This window comes from Astyanax mexicanus, chromosome 11 (assembly GCF_023375975.1).
Source record: "Astyanax mexicanus isolate ESR-SI-001 chromosome 11, AstMex3_surface, whole genome shotgun sequence".
In the NCBI taxonomy this organism is placed as follows: Eukaryota; Metazoa; Chordata; class Actinopteri; order Characiformes; family Acestrorhamphidae; genus Astyanax; species Astyanax mexicanus.
Window position 1 is genome coordinate 20,813,619 of NC_064418.1, and position 22,165 is coordinate 20,835,783.

The 22,165-nt window shown below is 37.3% G+C and overlaps 2 long non-coding RNA genes across 2 annotated transcripts; one reads left to right on the forward strand and one right to left on the reverse strand.

Annotated features, from left to right (window-relative positions):
* Positions 1-10,807: 10,807 nt before the first annotated feature.
* LOC125805053 (uncharacterized) lies at positions 10,808-18,210 on the reverse strand. The gene is made up of 4 exons (XR_007441334.1): positions 18,122-18,210; positions 13,730-13,755; positions 13,225-13,251; positions 10,808-11,309 (listed from the first exon to the last, which is right to left on the reverse strand). It is a non-coding gene; the product is annotated as an uncharacterized LOC125805053 (long non-coding RNA).
* Positions 18,211-18,233: 23 nt separating this feature from the next.
* LOC111189222 (uncharacterized) lies at positions 18,234-21,890 on the forward strand. Its single transcript, XR_007441322.1, has 4 exons — positions 18,234-18,337; positions 21,267-21,373; positions 21,450-21,529; positions 21,674-21,890. It is a non-coding gene; the product is annotated as an uncharacterized LOC111189222 (long non-coding RNA).
* Positions 21,891-22,165: the final 275 nt, after the last annotated feature.

Genomic DNA, 22,165 nt, shown 5'->3' on the forward strand with positions numbered 1-22,165 from the left:
AGCCAGAGCACCGGACATTAGTGGCAACCTTAGGTTAGGGAATAGGAGATATTCGAGGGTAGTAATTCATGTAGGGGCCAATGATATTCGTCTGCGGCAGTCTGAAGTAACTAAGGCTAATATTAAAGAGGTGATTAAACAGGCCCAGACGCTGTCCGAGGAGGTAATCTGCTCTGGCCCCATCCCAATGAGGCGTGGTGATGAAGCTTACAGCAGGCTTTCTTCGCTGAACCGCTGGATGTCCAAGTGGTGTGCAGAAAATCATGTGGGCTTTATAGATAACTGGCTACACTTTGAGGGCAAGCCTGGTCTTTTAGGTAGGGATGGTGTCCACCCCACGCGGGAGGGTGCTGCCTTACTTTCATGCAGCATAGCTCATAGTCTTTTAGTTAGTCGGCAGAGTAGTATTAGAAGCTGCTGACAATCCAGAGCCGGGACCAGGCCGCAGACAGAGAGGCTTAACCGACCGTCTGCGAGCTGCAAAGAGACGTTACCTAGATACCAATGTATTCAGACTGTGTCTGTCCCCCGAGTCAAACAAAAACATCAAAAAACTAAAACAGTAAATCCAAATAACTTAACTTATATTAAACAATCATATCCAGACTGTAGTACTAACATTTCAAGCCTAAAGATTGGTTTACTTAATATTAGATCTCTAAATTCAAAAGCAGTTCTGGTGAATGAAATGATAACTGATCAGAAATTCGATGTTCTGTGTCTGACAGAAACCTGGATTAGGCCAAATGAATATGTAGCATTAAATGAAGCCACCCCTGCAGGCTATAATTATATACACAATCCGAGATTGTCCGGTAGAGGAGGTGGGGTCTGCATACTTTTCCAAAGTACCTTAGTTAGCAATCAGAAACACTATGAAAATTTTACTTCTTTTGAGCTTCTTTACACCAGTATAATTAATCCAGTTACAAAAAAGAATGCATTTTCTTTAATTAACATCTACAGACCACCAGGGCCCTATTTAGAATTTTTAAAAGAATTTAGTGATTTTGTCACAGACTTAGCAGTAAGTAATGATAAAGTGATTATAGTTGGAGACTTCAACATTCATTTCGAAAAATTGGATGATCCATTAAAAAAGGCATTCACATCGATTTTAGACTCAGTTGGTATTATTCAAAATATAACAGGACCTACTCATTACTGTAATCATACTCTGGATTTAGTTTTGACCCTGGGTGTGAGCATAGATAACCCGAATATTCGTTCTCAAACCTCCGCAATTTCAGATCATTACCTTATTTCATTTAAATTACATCTTAGTCATAATATACGTACATCCCCTAGCTACTCTGTAAAACGTTCAATTACGCCTTTTACAGCCCAACAATTTACAGATAAGCTTCCAGACTTATCAACTCTAATGTACTCTCCTGTAGACCCAGTAGAACTAGACAAACTAACCGAAGGTTTAGAAAATACCTTTCGCTCTACCTTAGATGTTGTAGCACCCCTTAAACACAAAATAGAGAGACAGAAAAAGCTCGCACCGTGGTACAATGATCAAACTCGTACCTTAAAGCAGTTAGTACGAAATTTAGAGCGTAAATATCGATCAACTAAACTGGAAGTGTTTTACTCTGCGTGGAAAGACAGTCTTGTTAAATATAGAAAAGAACTTAATAAAGCCCGCTCAGCATATCTGGCCTCACAGATCGAGATAAATAAAAATAATCCTAGAGTTCTCTTTAGTGTTATTTCCAAATTAACTAAAAACCAGGCAGGTACTGAACCTCAGATTCCAGCCATTTACACCAGCAACGATTTTATGGACTTCTTCAATAGTAAAATTGAAAACATTCGGGATAAAATTAAACAGATAAATATTACATCCTCTCTGTCATCTGGTCTGGCTGATCTAGAACAAAACTCTGTTACTGAAGTTAGGTTGGAAGTCTTTAACCCACTTCCACAGCTAGAACTAGAGAAAATTATCTCCTCTTCAAACAGCACAACCTGCACACTTGATGCTGTTCCCACAAAATTATTAAAACAGGTACTGCCAGATATAATTAAACCTCTGTTAATGATAGTAAACTCATCACTCGCCCTGGGCCATGTACCCAAAGCCTTTAAAACAGCTGTAATTAAACCTCTGATCAAGAAACCAAATCTTGATCCTAGTGTACTGTCTAACTATAGACCTATTTCAAACTTACCGTTTATTTCTAAGATTTTAGAAAAAGCTGTAGCCCAACAACTTTGCTCTTACCTGCAAAGAAACCAGATCTATGAAAAATTTCAATCTGGATTTAGGCCTTATCATAGCACTGAGACAGCTTTAGTTAGAATAACAAACGATCTACTTATAGCCGCCGACCAAGGCTGTGTTTCCTTACTCGTACTTCTCGATCTGAGCGCAGCCTTTGATACAATAGATCATACTATCCTTTTAGAAAGACTAGAGGACATGGTCGGTGTAACCGGAACTGCCTTAGCATGGTTTAAATCGTACTTAACCGATCGCTATCAGTTTGTGAGGATAAATGATATGTCTTCCAGTTATACCAAGGTAAGATATGGAATTCCACAAGGCTCTATATTAGGACCGTTATTATTTACATTATATATGCTCCCACTGGGCAAAGTTATTAGAAAACACAATGTGAATTTTCATTGTTATGCGGATGACACGCAGCTCTTCATATCAGCCAAACCTGATGACAGAGTGAGATTAAAGAAAATCGAGGATTGTGTAGAAGATGTAAAATCATGGATGTCGCACAACTTCCTCCTATTAAATAGTGATAAAACAGAAGTTCTCCTATTAGGCCCCAAAGCTGCTAGAAATAAATTATCAGACTTAATGCTAAATCTGGCTGACTTCTCAGCCACCCCTGGTTCAGCAGCTAAAAACCTTGGAGTTATCATAGATTCAGATCTAGCATTCGATAAACACATATCTAATGTTACTAGAACAGCTTTTCTACACCTCCGTAACATCGCCAAGCTAAGAAATGCCCTATCACTGCATGACGCAGAAAAATTAGTACATGCCTTTATTACCTCAAGGCTAGATTATTGTAATGCGCTACTGTCTGGATGTTCCGGCAGTAACTTAAATAAACTTCAGCTAGTTCAAAATGCTGCAGCCAGGGTCCTTACTAAAACTAGAAAATTTGACCATATTAGTCCAGTACTATCAGCACTGCACTGGCTTCCAGTCAAATTCCGCATAGACTATAAAATTCTCCTGTTAACGTATAAAGCCCTACACGGACTCGCTCCTGAGTATTTACAAGACCTCATCTCCTGTTATGAACCACCGCGATTACTCAGATCTCAGGGTGCTGGTTTATTAGTAGTGCCTAAAATTCAGAGGAGCTCTGCAGGAGGAAGAGCTTTCTCTTATAAAGCGCCTCAACTCTGGAATAATCTCCCCGAATATGTTCGGGACTCAGACACAGTCTCAATCTTTAAGTCTAGACTGAAAACTTACTTGTTTAGTTTAGCTTTTGGTAATTAATGTTTTTCCCTTTAGATAAGGCTGCAGATTCAGGGGTTCATGGACAGAGGAAATTGTGGTAAACTGAGATGCTGGTGCTGTTGTTCTCCCACTGCACACGGTCACTCAGGTTTGTGGACGGTGGAGTGGGTGGATGCTGGTGTTTCAGGGTGCCTCCATGTCTATGTTACCTTCTGGCTCTCTGCCTTTAGTTAGGCTGTTTTATTCAGTTCTGCCGGAGTCATTTGCCACACTCTGATAATGTTTTAATATTCTCAGTTTTGCATAAATCCAGTCAAAACTAATTCCATCTCTCTGCCTTCCTCCGAGTTACTGACTGCCCACCTGTCTGACCCGATACCGATGTTGGACCCTCAGGCTCTCGCGTCTCCTGTCCGGCCAGACTGATGGAAGTTTCTGAAGTCAGCTCTTCTCCACCACCACCACAGATCAGCTGCTCATCATCCATCTTACTCTCCACTACAGATTACATCCAAGCCATTAGTGGCGCTATTACACTCCTGAGTACATAAAACCTATATGGATGTATAAAAGACTTTTTAAATTTTAATTTAAAAGCCGTTTGACCAGTGGTAGGATGGTCCCCCCTTTAATGTGAGTCTTGGTCCTCCCAAGGTTTCTTCCTCCTCCTGCAGCTCTGAGGGAGTTTTTCCTTGCCTCCGCGCTCACTGGGGGTTCTGTATTCTGTATTTTCTATGTGTAATGTTTTGCCTGATTCTTTGTCCTGTAATCATGTTTCTGTAAAGCTGCTTTGTGCCAACACCTGTTGTAAAAAGCGCTATACAAATAAATTTGATTTGATTTGATTTGATTTGATACAAAAAAATATGTAAAATATTATAAAGTAAAACAGCCAAAGTAATGTGGGTTCACCAAATTCACCCAACAGGGTATTTAAAAGTTTACAGATGATTAACTGACAATGATTCCTTAATGCACTGAATCTCTGTCAATACATAATGTAGCACCATGTGTCAATTTACTACCTATCTAGATTTAACACTACTTCTGAAGGCAGCTGCCCAAGTGGAGAGTTCTAGCGCTCAGATTTAAAAACAGTCGGCACTACGGGGGTGTATGCAAATGCCATTATTCCATGCTGAACTGCTTGAATTTTTGAACCAGGAGGGGCATAAAGTTATGCAAAGCAGTGTGTAAGACTTGTGGAGGAGAATATGGCAATATGCATGAAAACTGTGATTAAAAACCAGGTTATTCCACCAAATGTTGATTTATGAGCTCTTAAAACTTAATGAATATGAACTTTTTTTGTGCATTACGTGACATCTGTAAGCTGTGCATTTTTTTGTTATTTCATTTCTTATGTTCTGCAAACTAATACTTTAATTGACAATATTTTAATTTGGAATTTGGGAGAAATGTTGTCCGTAGTTTATAGAATAAAACAAAAATGTTCATTTTACTCAAACATCTACCTATAAATAACAGAATCAGAGAAACTGATTCACAAACTAAAGTGGTCTCTTATTTTTTCCAGAGCCGTAAGACAGGCACGTGCAGAGGAGGGGCGGAGGGGACTGAAGCACCTGCCCCTTTGGCTCTTACTGCCCAAAGTGCCCTTTTGTTATTTATTTATTTATTTCTAAGTGTATGTGTCAAAGTAATACCAGTTTTGGCCAGGAAACTATCGTATTTTATCCATTTTCCTGCCATCTTTATATATATTTATATATATATAAAAAATAGTAATAATCAGGACACAGGCTGCCGGTGCCGGTTCACGTATAAAGTCCCGCCTTTCAGGAGAAAAAGCCAATCAGCTTGCTGGTTTTGCGGAGTAAGGAGAAGAGTTAGTGTGAGTGGAAAAGCCCTTCCCCTTACCCTCGCTGCAAGTTTTAACAGACAGCAGCTGACATTAAAACTCATTTTTTATGAGTTTTTTTTAAAGAAAGGTAACGGTAAGCTAACCATGTAAACTGTGATGACACTGTTTCTGATGGCTGGTTAAAAATACACGTCTGAATCAAAACACAGATTAAACCCACTGTGTGTTTAATAAAATGCAGCTTGTGTCTAGTCAGTCAGCTTAACTTTGGAATTAGATACATAGGTATTCAAGGTTTGAGAAAAATATATAAATGTGATGTTTAACTTGCCCTGATGTGCCTGATCAGCCAATAACTATTTCATTTTTAATCGTGTTCATTAATTAAGGATTGTAGGACTTACTGTAAGCTATAATACATGAAAATCCATTTAGATAACTAGTTTGCTAGAAGCCGGATGTAGAGGCTTGCTAGAACTTAGTACAATACTTTATGTTGGTAGTTTGAAGCAGTTTCTTAACCCTGATCTCTGCCCTATAATTGTGTATTTTACACATGATCCAACTGATTAGCTAATAAACAATCTTTTATTGAGTTTACCTGTTAAAATCCCTTTGCACCCTATGGATCATAAATCAATCATTATGTATAATCAGCAGTGCATTAGACACATCATACCACCACTTACATCATTAAGTGCCTTTAAAGCAGAGAAAGCTCTAGAATATGCAGAACAGTGTGAATATGCAGTAACAGGGTTGAGAGACACTGCTCTAACGTGACTTCTGTTCATTTGTAGTTTACAGTTACACCACAGTAACACCACAAATCAACCGGTTATGTTGTAAGGTATGTTTCTGTATACTGTTTCAAATTTGTGCTCAATGTGCCCCCTTGTGACTATGAGCACCTGCCCCTACAAAGGTCTCTGCACAGCCCTGGTGTAAGATACCCTACAAAAGTTCAGATTAGTTATTTAAAACATGCCTTCAGCAAGTGTTTCCACTCCAATACTCCTTTTCACCAACAGGAAATTTCCAAAAACACAAACATAATCGTCATTTCCAATGAAAAGTCTACATCTACTTTATTTGGGTTCAGAGAACTTTTCTACTTATAAAAAATAATCACTGATAATTTAACGTGCATTAGTTAGCCTCATAGATCTAAGATACAACACAAATTTGAACTTTACATCTCAATAAACAAAAAAAACTGTGTTGCTTATTAGTAGAGGTAGACTAAATATTTTAATTTAAAATATGTTTTAGACTAAAACAATCTAGCACACATTAATTAAAAAGTCACTGTGACATCTGAACAACATATATGAAATGTTAACATTGTGCCATGTAATCCTGTGCACACTAGTGAGGTGCACTGCCACCTAGTGTCCACATTAATTTCCTACTGTCAGATGTGTCCATTGGAGGTTATTTAAATTAACCTGCATTACGCTTGCTTAAAATCCCAACTCTATTAATTCATATGAAAACATATACTATGCTGATTCATCTATTTAGCAAAACTACATTGTGCAGCTTAACCTAGCCATGTATCCTAGCACAGACCACAAATATGTTAAAATTCTTCTGGAACATTAAAAAATAAATATACCTCTGACATTATTCTCCATTTTATATTATTAAACACATACAAAAATATGTAAAATATTATAAAGTAAAACAGCCAAACTCCACCCAACGGGGTATTTGAATGTTTACAGTTGATTAACTGACATAATGATTCTTTAATGCACTGAATCTCTGTCAATACATAATGTAGCACCATGCATCAATTTACTACCTATCTAGATTTAACACCACTTCTGAAGGCAGCTGTCCAAGTGAAGAGTTCTAGCGCTCAGATTTAAAAACAGTCGGCACTACGGGGGCGTTTCTGTATTTCCACTCACTGCTGTATGTGAATATCAAACTAGTATATTATAGACTGTTTTGAGTTAGGTTTTCCAGTGTTTTTCCACATGTGCTTTATTTAAAGTAACACCTGACCGGGTGAAGCTTTAATTAGCTTTGCGGTTTAGCCGATATACCAGGTAAGCTACAAATGTTAGCCGAATATCCGAGTAGCAAACGCGGCTGCTGCACTAAACTAGCCCCCGCTAACATGCTAAGCTAACCCCGCACAAGTGTAAAAGGGTTAACTGTTACACGAAGTAATTTTAGATGAACCTGTGACTGAGTGATTTAATGTGTAAATAGTGGAATTAGGATTGTGTTCTCCATTAAGCGCTGTTACTAATTCAGACTATTTGTCTCCAGGAATAAACGCGATTACTGGGCCAGGGATAAGGCTCTTATAACGGAGAGCTAAACTCCACTAAGACCAGCTGGAGGCAGCATTAGCTCCTTATGTGGAGAGTTTTTACTTTTAATTTAATAAAATTTTCTTTACTAACATTATTCACACTGCTTGGTGTATTTTTATTGTCACTATGCATATTGTATCACATACGAACAAGTAGGTATGGGTACATTTTACACTTTTATTTGCAAATAAGTTTATGAAGCATGTTATGTTTTTATTTTATTAAACTAAAATGTAAAAATAGATTAGCTGACTGTGTATGAATGTACTATTATGTGAAACGAAGTTTAGTTTGATGGCTTCTGCAAACTATTATATTATGGTTACATTACTCATGCATTTATACAAAGCATCTTATCAGAAATCAATTAAATAAACAAATAAAACTGACCCTACTTCTAAGTATAAAGTGCGGGAAAGTGTATAAAGTAAATATAGAATGTTTAAGTTTATCTGTAATATTTGGATGAGTAAAAGAGAAATAGATGTGCTGTTTTAGATTTATCCTGAGATAAGAGTTTAATAACTTGAACTAGTACAGTGCTCACGAGCACAACGCGCCTGACATGATGGCGTATGCGGACTCCAGAGTGTTTCCGAATCCGAACGCGCTGCCTCTTAACATCCCTTCTGGGTTAAAATGGTGCTGAACGAGGGCGCTGCCTTTGAAGGCAATGACTACCTAGGCAGCTGCCTTTACACTGGACCGCAGCTAACATGTCAATTTTAGAAATATGTAGATTTAACACAACGTGTCAATTTTCTAGCCATCTAAATAGGGCAAAAATTGTCAAATTTACCTACACAAGACATAAAAGATACCTGAGCTTGTATTGAAGTCGCTACAATCACGTGACTATGACGTTTGAAGCTTCGAACGCGTCAATGAACCACCGGAAATGGGCAGGACTGGTTCAAAGGTGTGGCGCTATCCCATTTCTCACTGACTACTTAAGAAGCAGTGAAGGTCGAGATGGCCACTTTGTGTTGTACAGTATCATTATTGAGCTTGCAAACAGTATGGAATCTTCCACCACCTCTACCTCAACCAAGCGTTCCATTGCTTGGGAACAATTTGAAAAAATAGCAAGAAACAGGGTAAGCACTAAATATATAGAAAAATATTATGTTTATTTACATTCACCATATACTGTGTTATTCTAATGAAATTATTTATATTTTAAAGGTGCGGTGCCAGCTCTGTTCCCAGGAGTTGGCATATAATAATAACACCTCCTCAATGCTGAGACATCTTCGTGCAAAGCACGAGAGCACCTCAGCACCGCATTCCTCCAGTGACAATCTTGAGACTCCACCATTTGGTATTCTTCATATTTTATAATTGTTACAATTTTCATGTTTTTTTTAACATAAATTCAATGTAAAAACATTGCAACAATTTAATAAACATTTGTGAATCATTGAATAAATATGTTACCTTTATGATTTTCTTTTTATAAAATATTTGCCTAATGTACATCTGCATGAGACAGTCAATTGTTTTAGAATTTTTAATCTACATTCAAAGGTTTTTTTATGAACATTATGTCCAAATGTATGTGTTATGTGTAAATCATTCACTTATAATATACCCATTGCTAAAAAATATGTGCAAATATGCTTACACAGCCCATAGTCTTTGTTGAGGATTATTTCCAATAAAATTAGACTCTAAATGAACATAAAGCTGCTAGCACCAGCTCTGATCTGTGAAGCAGTGGAATTGTGTCATCCAGAATGATAGAGCTACTTCCAATACTTTTGGTTAAGAAAAGTTGGGGATGAGTTAGGATGATGAATTTCCTGCATCATGACCACAATAACACTCTTATCACGAAATGCAATTAAATCACAGCAATGTTCCAAAATCAAGTAGAAAGTGTTCTCTGGGCGGTAGACAGTTACTCCAACAAAATCAGATCAAAATCATTTTAATACTCTTAATTTTAGAAGAAACATTGACTAAACGTGTTCCTTAGTGTTTTGGTCTATAAAGTGTGTATATGTATATATATACATATATGTGTGTATATATATATATATATATATATATATATATATATATATATATATATATATATACACAAATATATGTATATATGTGTGTGTATATATATATATATATATATTGTGGCGTGAAGGTCCCGCAAGGAGGAGGTTCGCTGTCTCCCAGAGACAGATCCGGAGCTCCAGCTCCTGCAGCACCGGACAGCGCCCGAAAGCACATGGCCAGGATCAACAAAGCTCCCGCTGCTTCAGCACCAAGGACAGCGCACTGATCACCTGCTTGCTGGAGGAGCAGACGAGGCACGGCTGGCAGCCACTAATCAGGACGCTGCTAGAGAGTGAGTTATTTATTTGTATATTTATTTTTGTTTTGTTTCAGAAAAACTGTCTGAGGTTCAGAAGCAAATGGGCAAACCTAAGCATAAGCTTATACAGGAGGTGGACACTCACTGGAACAGTACATTCAATATGCTACAAAGACTTTATGAACAACGGGAACCACTGGCAGCATCTCTCACCAGCCTGAACACTGATCTTGTGGTGTTCTCGTCAGAGGAATTTGAAACAATTAATCAGTGTGTTCAAGTACTGTGGCCAAACCAGCAAGCAACAGTGGAGTTGTCTGAGGAGAAAAGAGTATCAGGCTCTAAAGTCATTCCAATGGTCAAGATGTTAAAACGCCACAGTGCCAGACAATGTGCTCTGAACACACATCACCTCGGTGCAAAACTGGCCAACAACATTAACACCAATTTAAAGGAGAAGTTCGCTGTGATAGAGAAGAAGACTTACAGGGTATTCAGATGGTACAGAACAGTGTCTGTGACCGTCTGTGTCCTTATTCAGAAGTTTTTCAGATGGCACAGAACAGTGTCTGTGACCGTCTGTGTCCTTGTTCACAGGGTACTCAGATGGTACAGAACAGTGTCTGTGACCACCTGGGTCCTTTAATACAGATGGTACAGAACAGTGTCTGTGACCACCTGGGTCCTTTAATACAGATGGTACAGAACAGTGTCTGTGACCACCTGGTCCTTGAGGTCGCCTGGTACAGAACAGTGTCTGTGACCGATAGAAAAGGCAGAAAAGAGAAAGGAGGCAGGGGATAAAGGTTAAGGGGGCACAGAAAAACAGATAGAAAGCAAGAGAGAAGTCTGGCAGGACTTGTAGAAAAACAGAAAACAGAAAAATTAGCAAGTTATATCAAATCAAATCAAATTTATTTGTATAGCGCTTTTTTACAACAGGTGTTGGCACAAAGAAGTTTACAGAAACATGATTACAGGACAAAGAATCAGGCAAAACATTAAACATAGAAAATACAGAATACAGAACCCCCAGTGAGCGCGGAGGCAAGGAAAAACTCCCTCAGAGCTGCAGGAGGAGGAAGAAACCTTGGGAGGACCAAGACTCACATTTGAGGGGGGACCATCCTACCACTGGTCAAACGGCTTTTAAATTAAAATTTAAAAAGTCTTTTATACATCCATATAGGTTTTATGTATTCAGGAGTGTAATAGTGCCACTAATGGCTTGGATGTAATCAGTAGTGGAGAATAAGATGGACGATGAGCAGCTGACCTGTGGTGGTGGTGGAGAAGAGCTGACTTCAGAAACTTCCATCAGTCTGGCCGGACAGGAGACGCGAGAGCCTGAGGGTCCAACATCGGTATCGGGTCAGACAGGTGGGCAGTCAGTAACTCGGAGGAAAGCAGAGAGATGGAATTAGTTTTGACTGGATTTATGCAAAACTGAGAATATTAAAATATTATCAGAGTGTGGCGATGTTACGTAGGTGTAGAAAAGCTGTTCTAGTAACATTAGATATGTGTTTATCGAATGCTAGATCTGAATCTATAATAACTCCAAGGTTTTTAGCTGCTGAACCAGGTGTGACTGAGAAGTCGGCCAGATTTAGCATTAAGTCTGATAATTTATTTCTAGCAGCTTTGGGGCCTAATAGGAGAACTTCTGTTTTTTCACTATTTAATAGGAGGAAGTTGTGCGACATCCACAATTTCACATATTTTACACAATCCTCAATTTTCTTTAATCTCACTCTGTCGTCAGGTTTGGCTGATATGACGAGCTGCGTGTCATCCGCATAACAATGAAAATATACGTCATGTTTTCTAATAACTTTGCCCAGTGGGACCATATATAATGTAAATAATAATGGTCCTAATATAGAGCCTTGTGGAATTCCATATCTTACCTTGGTATAACTGGAAGAAATATCATTTATCCTCACAAACTGATAGCGATCGGTTAAGTATGATTTAAACCATGATAATGCAGTTCCAGTTACACCAACCATGTTTTCTAGTCTTTCTAAAAGGATAGTATGATCTATTGTATCAAAGGCTGCGCTCAGATCGAGAAGTACCAGTAGGGAAACACAGCCTTGGTCGGCAGCTGTAAGTAGATCGTTTGTTATTCTAACTAAAGCTGTCTCAGTGCTATGATGAGGCCTAAATCCAGATTGAAATTTCTCATAGATTTGGTTTCTTTGCAGGTAAGAGCAAAGTTGTTGGGCCACAGCTTTTTCTAAAATTTTAGAAATAAAGGGTAAGTTTGAAATAGGTCTATAGTTAGACAGTACAGTAGGATCAAGATTTGGTTTCTTGATCAGAGGTTTTATTACAGCTGTTTTAAAGGCTTTGGGTACATGGCCTAGGATAGGGCCTTATACTAAGTATTAAGTTCTAACAGCTACTTCAGATTATTAGATTATAGTTAGACAAATGTGACAGATTTCTGCCTGTGTGGTTCACACACTCCCTTCATGCCCAAATGATTATAGCCATTTTTTTAATTTATACTCATGCTGTACTCTAGAGTACTCGAGAGTTTATGCTTCTATGTGCTATGATGATTGCAGTTTCTAGCAACTTCATTTTCCGATATTGCTGTTTATTTATTTATTTGGTACGCTTATGCCCCCTGCCTTGTTTTGTATTTCCTGATTCAAAAAAGTGATTTGCATAATTGGCGCCTGTTTGTAGCACCAGACTTCTTCCAAATGGCTAAAGATCCAACATTCTGTGGTTATACACCTTGCAGATTTATATCTAGGATAATTGTTTGACAATTATTGAATCAAGAGGACTGCTCTGTACAAATCAAGGATTATCCATGGCCTGTTGCACAATTACCTAAGCACTAAAAAAATAACTTTACATGATTTTTTATTTTATCCCATTTTCAATTATGTTAACACTACATTAGGGGTGAAACAATTACTCAAGTAATTTAAATTACTTGATTTAAAAAAAGATCGATACATTTTATGTGCCTCAAGTAATCATTTAATTCATTTTAAAATGTAGAGCATAAAATTTAACGCAGACTTTTAATGAGAAATAGCACACTTAACGTTACACACGCTCAGGAAGCAGGTGGAAGAGAGCGGTGAGCAGGTAAATTTAACTTATAACAAATCAATGAGATTAACATTAATGACATAATGACTTAATAACATAACGACAGTGCTATTTTCAGTAGAGTACTTGATTACTAAAATAATCGATAGCTGCAGCTCTGCACTACATTAGTGTAACAACAAGCGAAACCTTATTATATTTAGGTTGACTTAAGGAATTATATTCAACTTACTTTGAGAATAGAAGATGTTTCGACAACCTATAAACAAAACAAAACACAAATGATTACTTTATAATGATGTTTTAGATACTTTAAATGACATTCATGATTTGTAAACAATGTTTTAAATTTAAAAAAATATTTTCATAAAGAATGAACAGGGACAAAAAACTGAATGCTTAAAAAAGTATAAATACAAATACAAAAACATGAAGCTTAGCACAGTAGTGTTAAAAACTTTGTAATAATTGAATGATAAAAAAGGATTAGGCTAGACAGAAAATACACTAACAACACAGTAGTGTTTAAAACTGTCATTTTGAAGTGTTTAAATTACATTTTATACATTATATTTTTAAAGTTCAAACTTTCTTTTTTGGAAATTCTGACAAAAGAAAATTAGCTAAATAATTTAGTTTTAAATAAATGCTAAGGAATTCCTTTATAATCTTGACAGTTGTAATAAAAACACTTAAACTATAAACTACATTGTAACATATTAAAATGTTTTACTTACACAAGAAATGTCAAGGAAGGCATCAACTGTAAACAAAACAGAAAGCCATTTTCAGAATATGTGTATATCTCTGTATAATTAATTCATAATCAACAATTAATGTATCATACTGAGCAATGATCTTTACACAAACTTTAGATTACTTTAAATAAAGTTTAAAAAAATGCAATTCTGTTAATACAACACTTTCTATAACAGAGCAGTAACCTTATTAGTTTTTATAAAGAGGAAGATATAAACTATTGCACTAATTTACTGGTTCGGGGCCCAACCATGAAAAGCACTCTTAAATTGAAAGCTAAAATAAACTGCTGGCATTTGTTCCTTTTTACCAAATAAACTTCAAATACAGCTCATGGTGAAAGTGCAGATTTCAGCACAGCACCCCTGCCATGAAAAGCTCCCCCTCTCCGGAGGGGCTACAGATGACATGCTTATTTTTCATTAATAACATAGCTTAGAAAAGCATCTTGGGTATTTCCATTTTTGGCATGTATTTTATGGAGGACCAAAACAGCCAAAATAAAAACAAACAAACAAACAAACAAATAAATATAACATATGTAAATAACTTATTTTCTGACTATTTATATGTATATTGTTATTTATAGGTGTCTTTATTAACATTGTTTGATTTTCCTTTGAACTCCGTATTTTTTTTTCTAAATTCAATTATTTTATAATTAATTTATTTTTGCTTTCATTTATTTCCTAATTTATTTAGGACTTCATTCATTTATTTATTGAATTATTTATTTCTGTTTTTCCTTATAATGAAGGGTCTGTCCAGCAAAGATGTCATGGTGTCTTAAAATTTCTATTGGTGATCGATATCAGGTACCCTAGATTGAATGTACATGTCTTTACATAATACACAGTACTTATTGCTTTTTATTTATCATAATAAGCTAGCTATTATCCCTATGTGTATCCATGTGGTTCAATGTTATAATATCAGAGCAATTTCTACTTTTATTCATTTTTATACAACCCATATTGTGTGATCTGCTGTAGTTAGCATGGGCTGCAGGTGGAGACTGTCTGACTTCACTTCACTTCACCTCAACTCGCACCCAGCTGCTCTTGCTGACCAGCAAGGCAAGACGCTGCTGTACGTTTGATTTAGGGTATCTGACATCGATCAACCAGTCGGAATGTTAGTGATATCATTGCTGGACAGCCCCTTCATTATCATATAAGGACAAGGAAAAACAGAAATAAATAATTCAGGAAATAAATAAATGAAGTAATAAATAAATTATGAAATAAATGAATGCATAAATAAATAAATAAATCAGGAAATTAATGAAGGAAAAAAAAAGAAAAAAAAAATCAAACAATGTTAATAAAGAAACTTATATTTTACATTACATTACATTACATTTGGCAGACACTTTTGTCCAAAGCGACTTACAATAATGAAGTACAAAAGTAATAGGAATTAAGATAACCCATTTTTAGATAGGGCTTAAAGGAGGTCAGGGAAATAAAGGGATAGAGAAGTGAAGGAGGGGAAGAAGGAAATGGGGTTAGAAGTAGTTAGTGTGTTAGAGGTGTTAGGAGAGTAAGTGCTCTTTGAAGAGCTCTGTCTTCAGGAGTCTCTTAAAGATAGCGAGAGATTCTCCTGATCTGGTAGTGGAAGGTAGTTTGTTCCACCATTGGGGAACTCTGTATGAGAACAGTCTGGATTGCTTTGTGTGAGTGTTTGGCAAAGCGAGGCGACGTTCATTGGAGGAGCGCAGCGGCCGGGAGGTAGCGTAAGCCTTCAGGAGTGAGTGCAGGTAGGAAGGAGCCTGTTCTGTCATCACCTTGTAGGCGATTGTAAGAGCTTTGAATTTGATGCGAGCATCAACTGGTAGCCAGTGGAGCTCAATGAGCAGCGGGGTGACATGTGCCTGTTTTGGTTGGTTGAAGACCAGACGTGCTGCTGCATTCTGGATCATTTGGAGTGGTTTTACTACGCAGGCCGGGAGGCCAGTTAGCAGGGCATTGCAGTAGTCGAGGCGTGAGATGACGACTGCTTGTACCAGGAGTTGGTTGGCCTGTTGCGTCAGAAACGGTCTGATTTTCCTGATGTTATAAAGCGCGAAGCGGCAGGATCGAGCAACCGAGGCCACATGGTGCGTGAAGGAGAGCTGGTCATCAACCATAACACCCAGGTTCCTAGCAACCTTTGTCGGTGAGATAGAGAGAGTCGATGCTTATAGAGAGGTTGTGTTGAAAAGATGGTTTTGCTGGTATGACCAGAAGTTCAGTCTCTGAGAGATTTAATTGAAGGTGATGCTCCTTCATCCAAGAGGATATGTCAGAGAGACACGACGATATCCGTGCAGAGATTGAGTTATCTTCAGGTGAGAATGACAGGTATAGCTGGGTGTCATCAGCAAAGCAATGGTAGGAAAAGCCATGTGAGTGGATAACCTGACCAAGAGAGGCAGTGTATATTAAGAAGAGAAGGGGACCCAGTACCGAACCCTGGGGAACCCCAGTGGATAGGGAGTGGGCTGAGGACAGCTGTCCTTGCCACGACACCTTGAACGAGCACCCAGTGAGGTATGATCTGAACCATGACAGCACGTTGTCTGAGATCCCCATGTTTGAAAGTATAGTTAGGAGGAAGTCGTGGTTGACCGTGTCGAAGGCGGCCGAGAGGTCCAGCAGAATGAGCACTGAAGACTGGCCTGCAGCTCTAGCAGTTTTCAACGCTTCAGTCACAGACAACAGAGCCGTCTCGGTAGAGTGTCCTTTTTTGAATCCAGATTGGTTCTGGTCCAGGAGGTCATTCTGGGAGAGGAAGCCAGAGACCTAATTTAAAACTGCTCTCTCGAGTGTTTTAGAGAAAAAGGGTAGTAGTGAGACCGGTCTGTAGTTATCAACCTGGGCAGGGTTGAGAGAAGGCTTTTTAAGCAGTGGTGTCACATGTGCTTGTTTGAAGGAGGGTTCAGTAGTGATTTAAATGTAGCAAATAGTTTCCGGGAGTCTGTGAGGGAGCTGAATTTACTGTGATAAAAGGAAGCCAGGAGCAGTTGGTAGTTTTTTAGGTCTGCTTGTTTTTGGTTTTTATGCCATTTTCTTTCGGCAGCTCGGAGTTTGGAACGTAGTTCCCTCAGTGAGTTATTTTTTAGCCATGGCTGCGGTTTGCTAGAGCTAATGGCTCGAGATGTAAGAGGACAGAGGTTGTCCAAACAGGAGCTTAGTGTGGAGCAGAGTGTATCGGTGGCATCATTTACATTGAGTGATGAAAATAAGCCTGGTGGAGGCATGTTGTCAGTCACCAGCGAGGAGAACTGGTCTGCTGAGATATCTCGTAAATTTCGGCGGAACGAGACCATCGTAGGAGTAGCCGTGGGTTTGTTTGAAATATGAATATTGAGTTTCATGAAGTAGTGATCCGAGAGGTGCAAAGGAGTGACAGTTAAAGAGTCGGTGTCACAGTTACGAGTGAAAATCAGGTCTAGATGTTTGCCAGCCTTATGTGTTGGAGGGCTGGGGACCTGCTCCAGTTCGAAAGACTGCATGAGGGATGAGAAGTCTGTAAAGTTGGTACTGTCGTTGTGGATGTTCATATCCCCTGGAATGAGCATGGGACAATCTTGCTCAGGGATAGAAGACAATAGCATGTCAAGTTCGTGTGTGAACTCGCCCATTTGTCCAGGAGGACGGTAGATAACAATAATGGCAAGTTTTGCTGGAGTATTAACCAGTGTGGCATGATACTCAAATGAACTGTATGAGTTAAAAATATATAAAAATATATATAAAAATATATAAAAATAGTCAGGAAATTAAAATTATAATCATTTCATTACCATTAATCTTTACAGTTTTAATCCCCATATTACATGTATTGAGTCATTTACTAAGCATATATTTATTTTTATTTTTGGCATTTTGGTTCCTCCATTGCATATCTGTGCTGAATTTGGCACACAACCGATATTTAGTCAGAACACCATAAACCGGTTAACCAGTTAAACTATTCTTATTTATAGTTCATAACCTAAAAGCCAACCAGCTCAGTGTGCTTTATAATCTAATATCTCAGACATGTATTAGTGTTCAGTAGCTAATGTGTTTAAATATTGTGATAAAAGGTCATATTTCCCTCTCTGTGTTACTACACACAGCTCTGACCAGCCTGTAGTGTTAGCCAGGCTAGCTAGCCTTAGCTAAACGAACTAGCTAGCTAACGCTAGCTATTCTAGCTAGGATAATTTTGTCACAGGTAAAACAATATTTTATCATTATTAATAAATATATTTGTGCATTTTATCTTTATTAGTCGACTGTCTAACTGAATAAACAGAGTTTAAAACAAAAGTGGGGATTTTAGCTGTATTTTCACCTTCTATTTCACATTATATTGATTACAGAGAAGTTAGCTGTACCTACCTCAGAACGAGCAATAGAGCCGTTCCCTGCAGGCTCTCACTAAAAACCAGGGGTTTTGTGCATGACGTATTTTTGGGGGCAGAGTTGTGGGAAGGCTGTTGTCGTAAGGGGAGGGACTTGAATAGGGTCAAGGAGCATGCGCAGAGAGGAACCCGCACAATTCAAAAGGCCGGTGTGAATCTGCTGCCGAAAAAAGAAACCGCTGGAGCAAGAAAGGTACAGTATAAGCTTTAAAACACATTGTTTGTGAAATAAAAAATGCACGTAACAAATCCAATTATTAAAATCTAGGAAGAACAGTGTTTATTTATGTTGCTGTGTAATATCTGAGGCTCAATTCCATTTATTTATCAATGTAAAGCTCCAAAACGCCCCAAAGTTAGCTTTGCTGAACAATATTATTGAATGTACAGCAGTGTTGGGGCATCTGAATCTTAAATTACACCTAATTTAGTTCGATTGAGGTGACCATATCTGTTTAGTATCTTGCTTACATACCTGGTTGGTCTGGGGGGATTTTATGTCAGTGTAGTTTAATCTGATTTATATATATATCTGGTATCCAAATACCTGGATGTTGTGGCGGGTATTTCATGTCAGTGCAGTTTAATCTGATTTATATATATATCTGGTATCCAAATACCTGGTTGGTCTGCCGGGTATTTCATGTTAGTTTAGTTTAATCTGATTTATATATATCTGGTATCCAAATACCTGGATGTTGTGGCGGGTATTTCATGTCAGTGTAGTTTAATCTGATTTATATATATATCTGGTATCCAAATACCTGGTTGGTCTGCCGGGTATTTCATGTTAGTTTAGTTTAATCTGATTTATATATATCTGGTATCCAAATACCTGGATGTTGTGGCGGGTATTTCATGTCAGTGCAGTTTAATCTGATTTATATATATCTGGTATCCAAATACCTGGATGTTGTGGCGGGTATTTCATGTTAGTGTAGTTTAATCTGATTTATATATATCTGGTATCCAAATACCTGGTTGGTCTGGCGGGTATTTCATGTTAGTGTAGTTTAATCTGATTTATATATATCTGGTATCCAAATACCTGGATGGTCTGGCGGGTATTTCATGTCAGTGTAGTTTAATCTGATTTATATATATCTGGTATCCAAATACCTGGATGGTCTGGCGGGTATTTCATGTCAGTGTAGTTTAATCTGATTTATATATATCTGGTATCCAAATACCTGGTTGGTCTGCCGGGTATTTCATGTTAGTTTAGTTTAATCTGATTTATATATATCTGGTATCCAAATACCTGGATGGTCTGGCGGGTATTTCATGTCAGTGTAGTTTAATCTGATTTATATATATCTGGTATCCAAATACCTGGTTGGTCTGGCGGGTATTTCATGTTAGTGTAGTTTAATCTGATTTATATATATCTGGTATCCAAATACCTGGATGTTGTGGTGGGTATTTCATGTCAGTGCAGTTTAATCTGATTTATATATATCTGGTGTCCAAATACCTGGATGTTGTGGCGGGTATTTCAAGTCAGTGCAGTTTAATCTGATTTATATATATATATCTGGTATCCAAATACCTGGTTGGTCTGCCGGGTATTTCATGTTAGTTTAGTTTAATCTGATTTATATATATCTGGTACCCAAATACCTGGATGTTGTGGCGGGTATTTCATGTTAGTATAGTTTAATCTGATTTATATATATCTGGTATCCAAATACCTGGATGTTGTGGCGGGTATTTCATGTCAGTGCAGTTTAATCTGATTTATATATATCTGGTATCCAAATACCTGTATGTTGTGGCGGGTATTTCATGTTAGTATAGTTTAATCTGATTCATATATACCTGGTATCCAAATACCTGGATGTTGTGGCGGGTATTTCATGTTAGTGTAGTTTAATCTGATTAATATATATGGTATCCAAATACCTGTATGTTGTGGCGGGTATTTCATGTTAGTGTAGTTTAATCTGATTTATATATATCTGGTATCCAAATACCTGGATGTTGTGGCGGGTATTTCATGTTAGTTTAGTTTAATCTGATTTATATACATCTGGTATCCAAATACCTGGATGTTGTGGTGGTTATTTCATGTCAGTGCAGTTTAATCTGATTTATATATATGGTATCCAAATACCTGGTTGGTCTGGTGGGTATTTCATGTTAGTGTAGTTTAATCTGATTTATATATATCTGGTATCCAAATACCTGCATTGGTATTAACTGATATGATGTTAATTTGTTTGTGTACTATTTTGTAATATATTATATCTATTATAAAATATTGTGTATATGTTTTCTATTCATTTTTATTTATTCCCTAAAATTAAGCATTTCCTTAATGGCCGAACAAAGTGGTGTTGATTTGGGTAAGAGTTAAATCTTTTTAATACTTTATAGACCCACATTTTCTGATGTTTCACATCAGTGTCACAACTTTCTATAACAACACGACACAACCCCAACACATGTTTGAGTCATGATGACTACCATCTGCATGGTGATATACAAAGCCTTTGGTTTTGATCATTGCCTCTTTCAGGTGTTGGTGTTTTTTGGAATGTGAATTAGAGAGTTTGTATATAATATTTTACATCACGTTTCAATTTTATTTATTTTTTATTATTATTTTGTTTACGTTCCTCACAATGAGCAATACCCACTTATCGGGATTTGTGTCAAACCAATATGATCTTGACACTGTTCTGGAGAGCCATAATCGGGCAACTATGACGTCTTTCACTGTGTGGTAAGAGTTTAGTTGTGTGATTTTTACGTTTTCAAAGAGAAAGGACAGCAACATTTTTTGCCATGACCATAGATTTAGCATGTTTACGCAAAAGTTGATGAGTTGTCCATGCCCTTTTGGAATAAGTTGTGTCAACTGGTCACTCTGTCGATGGTTCACCACTGTTCCATGTTTGATTTGTGAATAATTCACTGTAGTTTGCTAAATTTCCAAACCCTCAGAAATTACTTTGTAACCTTTTTTTTTATACTGATCGAGGTCATAATTTAAAAACTATTTGTCTTTGTTTAGGTTAGCTTTGTCTGATATTAAAGTTTGTTTGATAATCTAAAAATATAAGTATGCCCCCCATACCAATTTAAAGAAATAGGTTTCTTAACCACTTTATGGTTTTTAGTTTGCAGAAGGCATGCTGGAAGATCAGAATTTCCATTTTTCAAGCACAGAAGATGCAGTCAAAGAACTCAAGAAAGGAGATTGCAGTAAAACGTCTACAGGAATCAGGTACAGTCATGTTACTCTTACAAGTAATTAGTAAGAACTTTATATTTGAAGTGTGCAAAAATGTTTTGTTTTGAAGAAGATTTGTCTGATGTCTGCAGACTCTGTGGGGAAGCCACTACACAGGATTCTGTGGACACTGCTACTGCTTCTAAATGGGTACAAATGAAGATAATTTTGGTTTCTGTATATATTTTGAGTTATTTGGTTGTCACAGATTTTAAATGCAAAAATAAGGTCAGAAAACATACATTTAAAATCTGACATGTTATTAATTGTTTTAATTATTGCTTGATTTTTTAGATTGCCTGTGACTGATGCAACAAGTGGTTCCACCATTCATGTGTCGGAAACTCACCTGAAGAGGAGGAGTTCCTTTGCCCTTTGTGCAAGATATAAGACAGCCCCTACCAACTAACTCATCCGCTGACCCTGCTTTTAAATGTCATTGCTACCACTGTTTTCCAACAACTCTAAATCAGACTTCTTTTTCACCTTAAAAATGTATGTTATAACTTTATTGTAGACTTTGTCACCTGAGGTTGTTTATTTTTTTAAAGACAATACCTTTTATAGTTTCCATCAATTACAGTTTGCCAATTCAACTATTTACTTTGACACAGCACATGCTAACCCTCACTTGCTGAGACTAAAGAATGTAAATGAACTTTGTGCCCTTTTTAGATAGAAAAAGCTGGAAAATATGTTCCGCAACGAAACTACATTTAGGTCAATATAATGTTCTCTTTTTGTATACTTCAGAATTTAATAGATTTGCTATTTGAGTTTAGAAAC